Here is a 15,190-nt window from a genome sequence, read left to right as displayed (position 1 = left end):
CTTTTTTTATAAGGGGTTAATAGGGAGAGGATGGCAAGTAGCTGTGACTGCAGGAAATAGTGAGATGATACCTGTATTTCCAAGTTAAGAGAGTAGAGTAATACGGAGATGAGATGGAGTGGATGTGTGGGGAGAAAGGGGAGGGTAAGGGGGAAAAGGGAAGGGAGGTGGGGAGAGAGGGGAATAAAAAAATAAATAAATAAATAAAAAAAAAAAAAAGGGGGGGGGGAACCCTCGAGAGACAAGAAAAGGAAGGAGGAGGGGGAGGGGGGCAGTGCTTCACTGTGGGGATTTGGGGCTTGAATCCCATTTAGGGAATTTCGTAATCCAAGGGGACCATATTGCATAGAAGGAGTCAACTTTATCTAGAACCTTATACGAATACTGTTCCATTTGTCCGACAAAGTGAACCGTGGAGAGCACTTGTGAGAGGGAAGGAGATCTTTCCTCTTTCCAAGCCCTGGCAAGCACGAGTTTTGTGGCCATGAGGATATAAATTGTAAGGGCTTCCCCTGAGGGGGTGAGGTTAGGCATTGGCATATGAAGGAGAGCAACCTCTGGGGTGTATGGAGGGGTGAAGCCAAATGATTGGAGGAGTATGTATATTTCCCTCCATAACGGTTGAATGACTGGACAGGTCCACCATATGTGTAGTGTTGACCCATTCATTTTGCAGTTTCTCCAGCAACTAGGGGAATGTGACTGGTAAATCCTATGCAATGTAATAGGAACCAGGTGCCAGCGGACAAGAACTTTGTAATGAAGCTCCCAGAGTGTGGCGCAATTAAGGAGTTTCTTGGTAGTCATGATTCTGACATGCCAGACGTCTAATGTTGCAGTGAACCCAATTTCTCTTTCCCAAGCTTGATGTTGTGGTATTTTATGAGGGGATAGGGAGTTAGTGAGGAGATTGTAATGGAAAGAAAGAGGATGTTTAAGGTTATGGGCCTCCTGCCAAGCCCTCTCCCACACTGTCTTGGATCGTAATGATCTTTTCGGGTAGCCCCAGGTACGTAGGCGCGTGCTCAGTCTGTATCCCTCAAAACTAAGTCTGGGGGGAAGGTGGAGTTTAATGCAAATTGCGGGGTGGGAGAGCCAGGTGGAGAGCCAGGTGTCATTTTCGTAAAAGTCTGTCACAAGTAGTGTTCGTAGTTGTGGCCATAAGTCACAGTGAGAGTCCGGTAGACAGAACAGTGCAGCAGAAATTGTGAGTAGAGGGGAGGGGTAAGGGGCGATAGCCGGGTTGTGTTTTATCTGATCCCAGAATTGTAGTGCCTGTTTGAAGATGGGGTGTAAGGAGTCTATGTCATGTCTGTGGTGGAGAGGTATCCAGAGTAGATCAGAAAGATTTAGTCCGGGGGAAGCAAGGAAGACTCAAGAGTAAACCAGCTGAGCTGTCTGCTAGGGACATTCCAGAGGAGGATGTGCGACAATCTGGCTGCATTATAGTAGGAGATGATGTTTGGTAAAGCCAGGCCTCCCTGCGAGATCGGTTTTTCCAGAGTGCGTCTGGATGTTCTGGGTCTACGATCCCTCCACACATATGTAGTGATCAGACTTTGATATCTATTGAGGAGCGCTCTGGGGATATTATATGGGATGGATCTGAAGAGGTATGTGATCTTGGGGAGAAAGGACATCTTGATCGCAGCGATGCGTCCGGTCCAAGAGATCTCCCTGAACTCCCAGGTCTCAAGGAGCTTTCTGAACTCAGAGAGTCTATCTGAATAGTTTTGAGCTATAACCTCAGAAGGGTCTGGGCCAAGATGAATGCCCAAGATCTTAAGAGAGGTGGTTTTCCATTAGAAATTATATGCAGTCTGTAAAGGGGTGAGGACGTCAGGGGAAAAGTTTATGGGCAGGGCCTCAGTTTTGGCAACATTGAGCTTATAAAAGCTCAGGTGACCAAACTGTTGTAGGGCGGTGAACACTGCGGGGAGGGAGTCCTTAGGAGCTGTCAAAAATAGGGTAACGTCATCTGCATAGAGGGAGATTTTATGGGTGTAAGTACCTATGGAGAGACCTCCAACTTTAGGGTTAAGTCTGATGGATTGGGCTAGGGGCTCTATGGCTAAAGTGAACAGAGGGGGGATAAAGGGCAGCCTTGCCTAGTGCCATTCGAAATCAGAAACTTGGAAGATTGAAACCCAACTCCGCGCACTATGGCCGAGGGCTCGTTGTAGAGGGCTTTAACTGCCGAGATAAAAGTGGAGGGGAATTGGAAGGTTCTCAGGGTTTCCCATAAGTATTCCCACCTGACCCTGTCAAACGCCTTTTCGGCATCTAATGACAGGGCCAGGAAGGGAGCGGTGCCTCTAGCTGCTGTATACAGTACGTCAAGGATTCGTCGGGTTGCATCCAAGCCCTCCCTATCTGGGATAAATCCAACTTGATCGTTGGCTATGAGGGGGGAGATTATTTTCGCGGCTCTAACTGCTAAGAGTTTGGCGTGTATTTTGGTGTCAGTATTTATCAATGAAATGGGACGGTAGCTACTGCAAAGGTCAGGGGGTTTACCGGGTTTCAAAATTGTGATTATAACTGCTTCCAGGAATTCTGCTTTAAAAGCGGAGCCAGAGAATATCTCCTGGAAGAATCTGCAAAGAATTGGGGCTATGAGGGGAAGAAAAGTTTCAAGTTTTGAATGATTTTCGTGATTTCCTCAATAGTTATTGGGGCAGTGAGGGAGGATATGGCCTCACTAGAGAGTGAGGGGAGAGAGAGAGAGTTAAGGAACATGCAGATGTCCTCCGGAGTGCCAGCTGGAATCTCTAAATTAGATTCTATATTGTATAGGGCTGAATAGTAGTGTTTAAATGAGTTTCCGATGTCCACAGGGGCTGAGACATTGACCCCCCGAGGGGACTGTATGGACATAATTCTGGCTTGAGCTGTTCTATTTCTAAGTTTGGAGGCTAGAAGGGTGGAAGCTTTATTGCCTTGATGGTAGTAGATTTTTTTAAACTTTTCCAACAAATTGTGCGTCTTTTTAAGTTCTAAAGTTTGGATTTGTTTCGAAATCTTGGCTATTTCGTCGTTTATGACAGGGGAATAGGAATGAGAGAGGTCAGCTTTTAGCTTGCGAAGTTGGATTGTCAGGGTAGGTAAAGTGGCCTTACATTTTAAGCGGGCCTCAGTCTCAATCTGTATAAGGTGACCTCTTATTACTGCTTTCAAGGTGGCCCAGAGGGTCTGGGAGGTGGTCTGGCTGTCATCGTTAAGGGCTAAAAAGTCTGTTATGTGGTTCTGAAGGGCAGTCTTGAAAAGAGGATCTGTAAGAGTCCAGTCTTGTAATCGCCATATCTTGGGGGGAGGGCTTGTCAGTGGACCCAGGCGTAAGTGTAAGGAATCATGATCAGACCAAGAAACTGGAGTGATGCATATGGAATGAATATTCTCAATGTAGTGTGCAGTAGTAAAGAAGTAGTCGATGCGTGTGTGTGATTTGTGTGGGGAGGAATAGAACGTGTATTCCCTGTCTTGTGGGTGGAGGGTGCGCCATGTGTCATATAAGCAGTGTTGAGCCATAAGAAGTTGAAAGGCGGAGGAGAGGGAGTGGGTTGCTCTATCATTGCTAGAGGGGGGGGGTCCCGCTCTATCTAGTTTCACGTCCCAAATTAAGTTACAATCACCTCCTAGGATAAAATCTCCTTGCCTAATTGCTGTCACTGCTTTGAGAAGTGTTCTAAAGAATTTGATTTGTTTGATGTTTGGGGCATAAACATTGAGGAGGGTTACTAAGTGAGAGTTCAATTTACAGATGGAAATGATAAATCTCGCTTGAGGGTCACATTCAACGTAAATCGGGTCATATGTGACATTTTTACTTACGTATATGAGTACACCTCTGGATTTAGAAGGGAGTGTGGCTTCTAAGAGTATGGGGTATTGCTTGGAAGTGCGGATGACCTCCAGTGTATGAGTCCAATGAGTCTCCTGAATGAAGGCTATGTCTATGTGTTTTTTACGAAGGAAAGTAAAGAGAAGGCTGCGCTTGGTTGGGGAGTTTAGTCCTTGTACGTTCAGGGTGAGGAAGTTGAGTCCCTCCATAATAGTGTAAGAGAGGAAGAGAAGGAAAAAAAAAAGGGGGGGGAGGGAAGAGGGTAAATAAGGGAGAGGGAAAAGAGTAGGGTAACCTCTGAATCAAGGTCTGTTATCAATGACTTGGAAATATTGATGAAGAGATTAATGTGTCAGAAATTCAGGCTACTTACCAGAAATAGTTAAGTGTTGTTTCGTTGTGGGGAAGGGGGGGAGACAGCGGTCTAGAGCCGCTATGGTTAGGAGGGAGTAGGCGGTGGGAGTAGGCAAGTTAGAATTAAAGGAATGATGTGATGGAGGGTTTAAAGGAGCAAGGAGGTGACATGCACCATACCCCCCCAGTCATGATTGACAGGTTGGTTGAATAGGAGCAGAAAGCTATGAGGCTGTGTGAGACTATAAGCGAAAATGGTAGAGGAGGAGTCTAAGGTTAAATATCTGGAAGAGAAAAAATGATTGGTAATCAGTCATCTTGAGGGAAAGGTATCAAAGAAGGTCTATGGTGAGAGAGGAGGTATGAAATAGTGCTAAGTGTGATACAGTGAGGCTTATTTCAACATATCATAAACATTTACTTACAGAATTAGAAAATTAAAAAAGGAAAAAAGGAAGTGACCTTCCATTTTAGATTAATTGTGTATAAACCTGCAAACAAAAACAAATTCTGTGATATTAACAGCTGAGAGTATGTATCGACCAATAAATATCTATCCTGATATTCTTCTTCTGTGTCAAATGTAGCAGGCTGCAATTCTCAAATATTATATACAGGTAATGTAACATATAAAGAAACATCTCTGAAATTTAGAACTATGCATTAAAACAAAACCAAACAAACACATCTGGGACCAGAAAACCATGGTGCCGAGAGCTAGGAATAGAGTAAGACAAGTACCCGTATGTGAGCTCCCAGCTTACCTGATTGAGGGTCGTCTGGTGAAGGAGTCATGTTAGAGGAGAGGGAGGATTGCGGAGTGATAATAGAGTAAGATATGTACCCGTTAGTACACTACGATCCTCTCTGTGTTTCCGTAAAGGTGTCCCATCAGATTGCAAGATAAGAGGATGTCTGAAAGGCAAGGTCTAACAGGCTGTGATGTAGGGAGAAGGTATCCAGCATCCTGTTAGGGCCGTTCTGTTTCCTTACGTAGAGAGGTTGAGTTCTGTGGGAGCCATGCTGGGACTGAGGCATCAAGGTCGCTGGAATTTTCTTGGTTCTTGTAGGGGGGGTCTGGGGCTCTCAAGAGTTCAAGGGTATTTAGTAGCCTCATGCCCTGATCTACAGATGTAATCGTGTATGAGTGGTCTTGGTGTTGGACGAAGAGCTTAACAGGGAACCCCCATCTGTACTTAATTTTATGCTGTCTCAGTGCTAAAGTGAATTGGTGAAAAGTTCTCCTTTTGGCGAGTGTGTGAACAGATAGGTCCGGGAAAATTTGCAATTTTTGGTAGGGCTCTTTTAGAGGCTTGTTGGAGAAGGAGGCTCTCATAACCCTCTCCTTGGTTGTATAATAATGCAGGCGTAGGATGACATCTCTAGGGGTGTCTGCAGTAGAGTTGCGAGGGCGGGTGGCCCTATGTGCTCTATCAATTAGAAGGTCTTGGTCAATCGATGTATTTAAGAGAACTTTAAAGAATGTGATCAGGTAGTTCTGGAGCTCAGATGAGGGGATGTCTTCAGAGATGCCTCTAATCCTAAGATTATTTCGGCGAGACCTGTCTTCTATGTCTGCCAATTTGGTCTCCAAATCAGAAATTTGCTCTGCCAGGCTTTGTGAGTAAGCAAGAAGGTTAGAGTGGTCCGATGCTAAGTCCTCGTGTTTTCTCTCAAGAATCTCCATCCTCTCTCCTAATGAGGAGATATCTCGCTTTAATTCGGTCACCGATTGGCGTAGCTCTTGTCTGAGAGATGAGTAATGAGTATCCATTTTGTCAGTTAGGATTTTAATGGTTTCTAGAAATGTAGACTGTGAGAGAGCAGTTTTGTCTTTGTGAGAGAGATCTGATTTGGAGTGTTCAGAGGTTAGGGCAGTTGAGTCTCTGGAATCTTCCTCTGAGAGGTCTGGGTCTGACATATGTTTGCTATGAAAATGGTTAGTAAGAGTTCTCTTAGGGTTGTCTTTTAACTGAGTGCGCCATAGTAAGAGAGGTCTACCACCTGGGCACAATATGGATGCGTATCTGCTATATATGATTGCTGGGGGGGGTGACAGGCTATCACCTCTAGAGCATAAAGCCTTAGCCTTCCATTATATCTCTGATCCTTTTAGGAGAAAAGAGTGCCGGTGTCAGATATCAGTAGAGAGGGCAAGTATCTGCTAGAAAAATCAGCACAGTATAAAAAGGAGACCCCTCTCCAGGGAAAATACCACCTCTGGGTGTGACCGGTAAAGGGGAAGTGGGTATGACCCGCAGGGCAAGCTGCCTGCGGGAAAGGGAGGAGAGGGGGTATCTTTTGCCTAATAAAGGAAGGAAGATGTCCTTGTTACCAAACCAACATGCAGCAGCTGTTTCTTAAGCAAAATGTGGAATAGAGTTGCAGATAGGAGGCCTCTATGGGGCACCTACAGGGTGATTTTAAAGGCCCTCAGTAAAGGTTCTGCAGAATAAGTGTGGTCTCAGAGCAGAGCCTGCAGTAATAAGTGATAAGGATGATCTGCTTAGTGAAAGCACAGTTCATTTGTAGATTACCATACAGCAGGTAGAGTGCCTGAATTAGTGCTGGAGTGTTTGTGCAGCCCAGTGGGCTGGGGCTGCTGCAAAGTGTCCTGTATAAAATTTATGCTGACAAAAATAGTTCCTGTCCCCAGTGTATATTTTTGGCCATATGTATTTTAAAGTAGAGAGCTGAAGGATAGCGTTACAGGTGGGTGAGGGTACAGGCTTGTGCAGGCATTTTTTTTTTTTTTTTCCCCTTTTTTTCCAACGATCTCTTCCCTCCTCCTGTTTCCTCTCCTCTCTCTCCTCTCCCCTTCTCTCTCTCCTTCTTTCCTCACCCCTTCTCCTCTACTCTTCCTTTCTTTTTCTTACTCTTTGAGTGACCCACTTGTATCCGATGTAGGGCCAAATAAAGGCCGTGTGACTGGACCAGAGGTGGCTGTGGGGGTTAGCACAGGACAACGGTGCGAGATTACCTGTGAAGGAATGGGCTTGAGTTGTACTCGCGGTATCCGGGTCTCCTTGCTACAAGGCAGAGAATCAGCAGAGGATGTTCCGTGCGACTATACACTGCCAGGAGTCATCGCGGGTGTGAAGTAAGTTGCCGCTGCTGAGTTGAAGATGGCCGCCGTTCGCGGGCTTTTTTTCTTTCCTCTAGATCCTGCGAGCCGCTGAAGTTCCGGGAAATGGTGTGTAGGGGCTTCCCCGGTCTCCATCCTGTCACCGGAGGCACTGGAGAGGCAGAGAAAGCCAGGAGGAAGCAGGTAGGAGGTTAGTGTAGCGCTCCAGGGTGAGACATCGTTGTATCAGGATTGTGAAGCAGGGTTGGGCGTCAAAGGTGTGATCAGTCCTCAGGGATATAACAAGTGGATATAATGATAAAGGGAAGGAAAACAATAAAAAAATATACCGGACTAAAGGAGTATTATGGCTTATGATATATTTAGGAAAGTTTGTCGAATTAGAGGGAAATTTTTACAGGGAAAAAGTTGTCTTGTGGAGGAGCTCCGGTCTCATGCGACCAGTCAGCTCTGTAGTTGGCTCTGCCCCTAAAGATTATTTTAATAACATCAGAGGTACTGAGGACTCAGAAATATTTTTATAGATTCAGAGTCCTAGTGGTTTTGTTTCTGTTAGCGCAATATTAGACAATTAGTGTAGAATCAGGTAAGCATAATTTATGTTTTCCATCTTAATATGGGAAGAGTCGCCAGCTGCATTCCTTACGTGTGGGAAACATATACCCAAACTCTAGAGTACATGGAATGCTAACGGGAGGGAAAAAAGAGAGGTGGACCCTAATCTGAGGACACCACAGCCTGCAAAACCTTTCTCCCAAAGGCTGCTTCAGCAGAAGCAAAAACATCAAACTTGTAAAATTTTGGAAAACGCATGTAAGGAGAACCAGATAGCCACCTTACAAATCTGTATCATAGAGGCCTAATTTTTGAAGGCCCAAGAGGAAACCACTGCTCTCATAGAATGAGCTGTAATCCTCAGAGAAGGCTAATGTCCCGCCGTTTCTATGCTAAACGGATGACACTACTCAGACAAAAAGATAAAGAAGTCGAAGAGGCCCTCCGACCCCTACGCTTCCCGGAAAAGAGAACAAACAGAGAAAGAGGTTTGTCCTTTCGTGGCCTGAAGATATAACTTCAAGGCACAAACCACATCCAGAAATATGTTGTAAACGTTCCTTTGACGAAGAAGGATTAGGACATAAGAAAGGAACCACAATCTCTTGATTGATGTTGCGAATTGACACAACCTTAGGGAGAAAACCTAACATGGTTCGTAGAACAGCCTTATCGGCATGAAAAGTCAGATAAGAAGGGACTCATTGCAAGGCATCAATCACAGATACTCTGCATGCAGAAGCAATAGCCAGTAGAAAAGGAACCTTCCAAGACAACAATTTAATGTCTACTTCACGCATAGGCTCCAACGGAGCCCGTTGCAAAACCTTAAGGACAAGATTTAAACTCCAAGGATGAGCCTTATGTCTAAACATAGGTCTGATCCCAGCAGAGCCTTAACAAATGGCTGCACATCTGGAAACCACTTGTACAGTAACACAAACAGGGCCAAAAACTGTCCCTTCATGAGACTTGCAGAAAAGCCATTCTCCAGTTCATCCTGGAGAACAGAATAAGTAGGTCCTCCACACCTTATGATAGGTGCGAGGAGCAACCAGCTTACGAGCTTGAATGAGAGTAAAAACAACTCTCTCAGAAAACACTCTCCTGGCTAGGACTAAGTGTTCAATCTCTACTCAGTCAGCCTCAGAGAATCTAGACATTGATGAACAAAGAGACCTTGGTCAGCAGATCCATGCGACAAGGTAACTTCCATGGAGGAGATGATAACATCCCCACTAGATCCGCAAACCATATTCTTTGTGGCCAAGATGGAGCGGTCAGTATCACTGATGGCTGCTTGTCTCGAGCCACTACACTAGGAAGTAGTGGTAACGGTCGGGAAGGATAAATCAGATTGAACCTCCAAGGCACTGCTAATGTATATGTTAGCTCTGCCTGAGGATCCCTGTACCTTGACCCCTATCTGAGTAGCTTGGTATTGAGATGTTATAAGATCTTCCTTTTGCAAATCTCTGTAAACACTCGGGATGGAGAGGCCATTCTCTCAGATGGAAGGATTGTCTGCTGAGGAAATCTGCTTCCCAGTTGTCCACACCCGGAATGTGGATCTCTGACAGCGAACAAATGCGGGTCTCCCCAACACCAGAATCCGAGATACTTCTCTCAAAACTAGGGAGCTTCTCGTCCCCCCCCCGATGTTTGATGTAAGCCACCGAGGATATATTGTTTGATTGGAATCTGATTAACTGGGACGAACCCAGCAGAGGCCAAGCCTTGAGAGCATTGTATATTGCCTGACGATCCAAAATGAGATCAGGAGGGAGCTTTACCTCCTGAGACCAGAGGCCTTGTGCCTTCCTAGCACCCCAAACAGCTCCCCATCCTGACAGACTCGCAACCGTATTCACAATCACCCAGGATGGTCTTAAGACAGACGTCCCTCAGGACAAGTGATCCAGACAAAACCACCACCGTTCCACTAGTTCAGCATGCACAGTTGCAACAGTCTGAGGTGAAACCTGGCAAAGGAAATTATTTCCAAGCTGAGCACCATGAGACTAATCACCTCCATACACCAAGCCAGAGATGGCCTTAAGGAGATCTGGAGGGCAAGACATGTTGAAGCTAGCTTGCGACATCTCTGGTCTGTTAGAAATATTCTCATGTCTATGGAGACTATTATAGTACCCGAGAATTCTACCCTGGTACTTGGTACAAGAGAACTCTCTCTAGATTATCTGCCATCCATGGGATTGACGAAGACAGAGGAGATATTCCGAATTGTCCACTCTTCGAAAAATGTCTTTAGCTAGACCAAATGGAAGGGCAATAAACTGGAAGTGCTGGTCATGGAACGCAAACCTTAGGAACTGGAAGTGGTCCTTGAGTATTGGTACATGAAGGGAACATCCTTCAGATCTATCTTGGTCATGAACTACCCCTCTCAAACGAGGGGAAGAATGGACCTTATTGTCTCCATCTTAAACGAGGGGACCTTTAAAAACCTGCTTAAGCACTTTAGGTCCAGAATCAGACAGCAAGTTCCCTCCTTCTTAGGGACCACAAAAGATTTAAATAGTATTCCAAGCCTCTCACTGCGATAGGCACTGGCACAATAACTCCTAGAGGACAGATCCCGTACACACCCCAGAAAGGCTTCTCTCCTTTCTGGTCAGGAAGACAGGAGGAATCTTCCCTTGGGTGGCTGAGACTTAAAACCTTGTAACCCTGAGCTATGACCTCCAGGACCCATGGATCCTGCACGTCTCTAAACCAAGCGACTAAAAAGAACGACATACTGCCCCCTACACGATCCAGAAGAGGACCAGGGACCGCCCATTCATGTCGACATCGACTCAGCGGGCTTCTTGCTCTGCTTGGATTTATTCCAGGACTTAGCCAGCTTCCAAGAGCTCTTGGTTTGCTCTGGCTTAGTGGAGGACTGCTGAAATTAGTTTTATCAGAACGAAAAGAATGAAAATCGTCCCTTAGATTAGTTCATATACTCTTGCGGTAGGAGGGCACCCTTGTCCCCTAAGACTCCTGAGTGGAGATAATTGAGTCCAGGCCTGGACCAGACAAAATCATACCCTTAAAGGGAGGGTAGAAGTCTAGACTTAGAAGTCATATCTGCAGACCATGACTTCAGCCAGAGCCCGACGGGCCTAAACAGAAAAAGCTGAAGCCATAGCATTCAAGCGAATAAACTGCCTAATAGCAGCACAGATAAAAGAATTAACAACCCTCAAGGCCGTAAATCTAACGTCGAGGGGACCCTCCACCCCAATCAATCCTATAAGGAGTCACACCTGAAGGTAGTTTCTCAAGTAACCGCGGCAACAGCTGCCGCAGGTTAAAACAAATATCCTGTCTGTTGAAACATCCTTCTTAAGAGAGTTTCCATCTTTTATCCATGGGCTCATCAAACGAAGAACTACCCTCAAGCGGGATAATAATACATTTAGCAAGGGTGAAGATAATGCCATCCCATCTCAACTTCATTGAGAGTCCAGGACCGGGGACAATCCGTTAAATGGGAGAAGAGGGGGAAAAGGAATCCAATCCTGCCCCATTCATTCATAATAATGTTCGCCATCTAACAGGAGCAGGGAAGGATAAAGTACCACCCTGTCCTCAAACTCTATCCAATTTAGGAATTAAAGGTGTATCAGGCAATTTGGCCTCTGGGACCTCTGAATTCGACAAAAACTTCCTTTAGAAAAAAGCGTAAATTCCTAAACTAAAGTCTGGTTCCTCCGCAGCCGGAGGTTTAGAGGCAGCAGACTCTGACCCAGAATGTTCATACTCTGAAGTCTCAGAAAGAACTTCATACTCGGATAACCCTCAGTTAAATCCAATAAATTATCTGATGTACTCTGGGAAGGAGTGCAATGTGTAACCTTTCACTTGTGCTTAGCAGGTAAAGCATTAAAGGCTGCAGACACCGCAGTCTGAACTGCGCAGTAACGTCTGGTGAAAAAAATGCCCCCTCTAGATGGAGAATCAGCAATGCTACGGGAAAACTGCATGTGTAGAGATATAAGAATATAGGGTACGCACCTCACTGGACAACAACTCCTCAGAGTTGGATGGCTCCGTGGTATCAAACATGTTTGATATTATCACATTATCAAGGCATTTGGAACATAATTGATAGGGCACAACTAAGGCCTCCTCACCATATAAAACAGTAATTACTCATTAGGAATAGAGGGAGTGCCCTCTAAGGAAACAGCATCCTCCATCGCTAGTGCAATAACTGGAGAACTAGAGAAATAAAACATCTTATTTTATTAAAAAAAACGGCACCCTTATACCCCAAGGGGCTGGGGCACTTGCCACCTCCTATGACCCAGACAGTACAGAGATTTATGACTCCTCTCTGATAGACACCCGGTCAGGAAAAAGGGAATGAATCACATGGTGCACAAGGCAAGACTGTCCCTGCTATGAGAGAGCACGCCAAGCTTGTAAGCTACATGGTTCTCAAAGTGAAAGTGAAACCTGTATATTCCATAACAGCCTATGAGCCCATAACATCTCACACATAAAAGCAGAATAAAATCAAATAAACATATAAGATTATTCCCCCCTGTAAAATAATCCCCCTAAGGAGATATTAACCCTTGATTCTATACAGATAAAAGGAGTCACACCCTGTCTTCTTGCGTTATCATACATGTATAAAAAATTAAACGATCTTACCAGAATCTAAGCCATGGAACAGGAACATGGCCCTTCAAGTGTGACAGATAGTAGCATCACTTCTGACATGGACTTGAGTGAAGAAATCAGGCAGCAAAACGTGTCAATGCTGATTGCTATGGAGCTGTTAATATGAGTCGGGATCGTTTCGCAGACTCTCCCTGCATCTCCAGACTCTAACTTTCATCCATGCTCTCACTGAGAGGCTGACAGGACTACTTAAAACTCCAGTCCCATCTCGATGAGTACTACCCTCCATAAGAGACTACTCTGAAATCTTCTAACACTTCTCTGCCAACCTCCTGTGACGAAAGGCAAAGAATTAATGGGGTTATGAGGAAGTGGGGGAGGTATTTAAGCCTTTGGCTGGGGTTCAGTATTTCCCACAAGTAAGGAATGCAGCTACGGACTCTTATCATATTAAGATGGAAATGGGAGAGTTAGTTACCGCATCTGGCCAAATGGGATAAGCCCAGGTACCACGTCAAGGTCTACAGATTGATAGATATACTGTAACTGAATATACTGTGTAAATATATATAAATTACAAAACAAATTTATTAATACAACATATAGAAAGTCTGGCACTCTCTTGCAAGCACAAATCTAGATTAATAGCAAAATATAAGAGTTAGTTACAGCATTTGGCCAAAGGGTGATAGGCCCAGGACCACATCAAGGTCTCTTCATCCATGGGTCCCTAACCTACAGCCATACAATGCATGCCTCCAACCAAACACACTGAGATACAAACAAACGTGACATAGGCCTTTGTCATTTTCCTAGGCACATACAAAACACAGGAATGGACTGCACTCTCAAACCCAACTGGGCAACACATCATGTTAACCTGCAAAACTCACAGCCCTGGGTGCTCACCAGCATTTACTTCCAGCTGAACAGCTTTTAGTGACTTAGACAGTTAACCCCAGACCAGCCTGGGTGCAAAGCCCATAGGTAAAATTACAAAACAAACTTATTAACACAACACATAGAAAGTCTGGCACTCTCTTACAGGTACACAGCTAGATTAAAAGCAAAATCGAAAAGTTGGTTACAGCATTTGGCCAAATGATGATAGATCCAGGACCACATCAAGGTCTTCTTCACTGGGCCCATAACCTGCAGCTGCACAATGCATGTCTTTAACAAAACACACTGAGATACAAACAAGAGTGACACAGGCCCTTTGTAATTTCCTTTGACACATACAAAACACAGGGTTGGACTATACTCTTTTAAACCGGACTGGGTATACATTCTATGACCCTGCCAAACTCACAGGGTCATTTTTCTCACCTAATCTTTATATTGCTTTGCAGTTGTCTCTTTGATGAGTATTATCTAGGGCAGTGAATACCAACTTGAGGCTTAAATGCTTGTGTTACAGCCTATACCAACACGATCCATACCGCCATCTGAAAGCAGTAGTTATGGATGTTGTGTAACAAAAATGCTTCACAAAACTCATAACTAGACTGTTACAAAGTACACTAACACCCATAAACTACCTATTAACCCCTAAACCGCCCACCCACATTGCAACTATTGAATAAACCTATTAACCCCTAATCTGCTGCCCACCGACATTGCCAACACTATTTAAAATGTATTAACCCCTAAACCGCCGCTCCGAGACATCGCTGCCACTATAATAAAGTTATTAACCCCTATTCCACCACTCCCCGACATCGCCACCACTAAATAAAGTTATTAACCCCTAAACCTCCGCCCTCCACATCGCAAAACACTAAATTAAACTATTAATCCCTAAACCTAACCTAATCGTAGGATTTGTGGGTTTTTTAGTTGTAATTTAGATTTTTTAATTTTTTCGTAGTGTTAGGTTTTTTAAATTTGTAATTTAGATATTTTAATTGGTAGTTTTTTTTATTTTATTAAATTAGTTATGTTAGGTTAAAAATGTTTGGTTTATTTTTTTCACAGGTAAGTTTTTATTTATTTAAATAGAGTTATATTGCAATTTTAATTTAAAGTTAGGGGGGTGTTAGATTCAGGGGTTCATTTTTAATACAGGGCAATGGGTAGCTTAGGTTTTTGCTAGAGTTAGGTTTTTTATTTTTGGGGGTTGGTTGGTTGGTGGGTTTTACTGTTGGAGGGGTCTTTGTATTTTTTTCAGGTAAAAGAGCTGATTTATTTAGGGCAATGCCCTACAAAAGGCACTTTAAAGGGCTATTGGTAGTTTAGTGTTTGTTATATTTTGTAATTTAGTGTTTATAATTTTTTGTAATTTAGTATTTTTTGTAATTGTAGATTTAATTTTTTTTGTAGTGTTAGATTTTTTTAATGTGTAATTTCATTTATTTAATTGATAGTTATTTTAATTTTAGTATATTAGTAATGTTAGTTTAATTTATAGTTTAAACTTAGTTTTTTTTTTATTTCCCCGGTAAGTTTTTATTTATTTTAAGATAGGGATCTTGTAATTTTAATTTAAAGTTAGGGGGTTGTTAGGTTTAGGGGTTAATAGTTTAATTTAGTCTTTTGCGATGTGGGGGCCTGGCAGTTTAGCAGTTAATAGGTTTATTTAGTGGTGGTGATGTGGGAGGCCAGAGGTTTAGGGGTTAATAACTTTATTTAGTGGTGACGATGTCGGCGGAATAGGGGTTAATAGATAGTTTATGGGTGTTAGTGTACTTTGTAAGAGTTTAGTTATGAGTACTAAT

The sequence above is a fragment of the Bombina bombina genome, chromosome 1 (assembly GCF_027579735.1).
Source record: "Bombina bombina isolate aBomBom1 chromosome 1, aBomBom1.pri, whole genome shotgun sequence".
Taxonomy (NCBI): domain Eukaryota; kingdom Metazoa; phylum Chordata; class Amphibia; order Anura; family Bombinatoridae; genus Bombina; species Bombina bombina.
The sequence above is the reverse complement of the archived record's forward strand: the minus strand, read 5'-3'. Positions refer to the sequence as shown.